Genomic DNA, 2,880 nt, shown 5'->3' on the forward strand with positions numbered 1-2,880 from the left:
TTTTATATGTGACCTGTGTTTTTTTCTTTTTTTCAGCTTTCAGTATTGTCTCTTTGTTCTGTATGTTTCATCTTTTTACTATGATGTGTCATGGAGAGTTTTTTTCTGGTCCTGTCTATTTGGTGTTCTATATGTTCCTTGTATTTGTATGGGCATGTCTTTCTTTAATTTTGGGAAATTTTCTTCCATGATTCTGTTGAAGATCTGGTCCATGCCATTATCTTGGGATTCTTCACCTTCCTATATGCCTATGATTCGTAAGTTTGGTCTTTTTATGGTGTCATACAATTCCTGCATATTCCATTCTTGTGCTTTTTAAATTTTTTCATAAGTTTTCTTAATCTTTGCTTGAGTGGTCTGGCTTGTCCATTTTATCTTCCAGTCTTGATATTCTGTTTTCCATTTCATTCATCCTATAGATGAGGCTTTCTCCTGTCGTTTCTAATTGGCTTACTGAGTGTTTCACTTCCTTCTTCATTTCAACCTGAGTAGTCTTCAATATTTGTAGCTCTTTTCTGAATTCATTCAGCAATTTGTCTCTATCTTCCTTCAGTTCTTTGATTTCTTTGTGTGTTCTCTAAATTCACTGAATTCTTTTATCATGTTTATAATTGTTCTTTTGTGTTTCTTGAGATCCATGTCCTGGGTTATCTATAGGGGGTTTTCATTGTACTCCTCTACAGAACTATTGGTATTTGGTGGAGATATGTTATTTTGGTTTTTCATGTTATTTTTTTTTCTCTGTGACTTTGACATGTGAATATGTTTTGTAGTTTTTGATCCTTGTGTGAGACTCAAGCCTTCAAGTTTAGGTGTGCTTCTTTTAGTAAACTTTATGTGACTTTGTGGTTTAGTTGTTGGGCATGAAAAGCTGGTTGGTCTAGCCTTCTTGTTCTCTCTTTTCATTTTATATTGGAGTGGCCAAATTTCTTTCCTCTTCAGGAGTTTCCAGAAGCCCAAGTTGGATGAGGATCAGATGCTCTCTGGCTTTCTCCTGTGGTCTGGATCCCTCCAGGAAACATGTTGTCTTCAGGACTTTGGGGGCTGGCCTGGCCTGGAAGCAGTGCTCAGGAAAATGCTCGTCTCGAGCAGCTGGTGGCTCTGCCACCCAGGGAAGTAGAGGGAAGTCAGGGCGGGACTAGGTCCAGAGAGCTCCAGGGGACCTTGAGAAGGAACTGGGTTGCTGTGGGTGCAAAGGACCAGGAAGCAGTGGTGGCTCTGAGTCCAGTGGTCAGCCCCAGTGTCTGTGGTGCCAAGAATTGGGCCAGTATCCAGGCTAGGAGGAGAGATGGGGTCGGGGAGCTGGGAGGGTGAATTGAGGGTGGGGGAGTCAAGGCATGGTGGGCGCTGCTGCGCTTACCTAGGAGAGAGGCTGGAGGGTTGTGAAGCCTAGGGAAGCAGAGGGAGGTGAGGGCGGGACCTGGCCCAGAGGGCTCCTGGGGACCCCAAGAAGGAACTCGTTTGGTCTGGATGCAAAGGATCAGGAAGCAGTGGTGGTCCCCCCACCCCCCAGTGTCTGAGGTGCCTAAATAAGAATTGGGCCAGTACCCAGGCAAGGAGGAGAGATGGGGTGGGGGAGGTGGAAGGGTGAATGAAGCTGGGGGAGTCAAGGCATGGTGGGCGCTGCTGCACTTACCTAGGAGAGAGGCTGGCAGGTTGTTGCAGCCCAGGGAAGCAGAAGTTGCAAAAACTAATTTATGTCTATTTATAAAAGCAACAAATGAAACCCCTCACTACAGTTATGGATATGCAATTAATGCTCTCCATAGCAATTCCAGGCACACCCCATAGAACCCCTCCTTCATATTAGTATCCTGTTTTTAATACTTAATTTCACAAAACACATGCATCTCTCAAGCCAATACTTATTCAGCCAATATTTCCTGTGGCAAAATTTCTATTTTGTCCCTCAGACCTAGTGTGACATTATTAACAAAAGGACTCATTCCAAATTCATCTGGCACGGTGGTGCTCAGCCTTGGGTGACACAATTGAAATCAATAATAATGCCTTGGACCCCACCTAGTGATTGAGTTAATTAGTCTGGGACACAGTCTGGGTTTAGGAACTGTTGTGTTCTCTAGCTGATTCTAATATGCAATGAAGTTAAGTAGTGAAAATTGATAGAATGTCAGAATCATGTGTGGAAGTTTGGATACAAGCACTGAAGTTTTAAAAAAGGAGGTATTCTTTCCATGTCCTTTGTGCTGATAGGGGTCCTGGTGTTGGTGCTGTGGGGAAAAAAGTAGCTCTGCTTTGAAAACTACGTGAATTGCTGATCATTGATAATGGATATATCTGCATTATACTGTGTTCATAGTCTGTGTTAAGAAATTGATTGGGGATTTTCAGTTGTTCTATGCTTTTCCATTGAAAGTATGGACATATGTTGCTTAACACAAGGGATATGTTCTGAGGAATGCATCATTAGGCGATTTCATTGTTGAGCAAACATCATATGCTTGCAAAAACATAGGCATTGTGACATTTACGTATATGGTGTAGTCTTGTTCCTAGGACCGTGATGAACAAAGCACAAATTAGATCAAGCAAAAGCAGAAATAATACATTAAAGAGACATAGTAAGTAACATGCATGAGACTACTCCCAGAGTAACTGGGCAAACTATTTTACCTCTGCCTCCTGAATGGTGGATTACAGCTATGTGCTCCATGCCTGGCTTGTGCTACTTTTGTGTGACTGGCAGCTCTGTAAGTTTATTTATTCCAGCACCATAACCAACACACGGCTGCTAGGAAGGGGAGAGTCCATTTCTTTTAAGGGTGTGACTTTTGGTAGGCTAACCAGACTCCAGTTGGACAGACCTACACCGAAGGACATTTGGGGACACAAATTAGACTCAATAGGCCTTTATATATA

The sequence above is a fragment of the Nannospalax galili genome, unplaced genomic scaffold (genome assembly GCF_000622305.1).
Source record: "Nannospalax galili isolate Female #2095 unplaced genomic scaffold, S.galili_v1.0 scaffold1053, whole genome shotgun sequence".
In the NCBI taxonomy this organism is placed as follows: Eukaryota; Metazoa; Chordata; class Mammalia; order Rodentia; family Spalacidae; genus Nannospalax; species Nannospalax galili.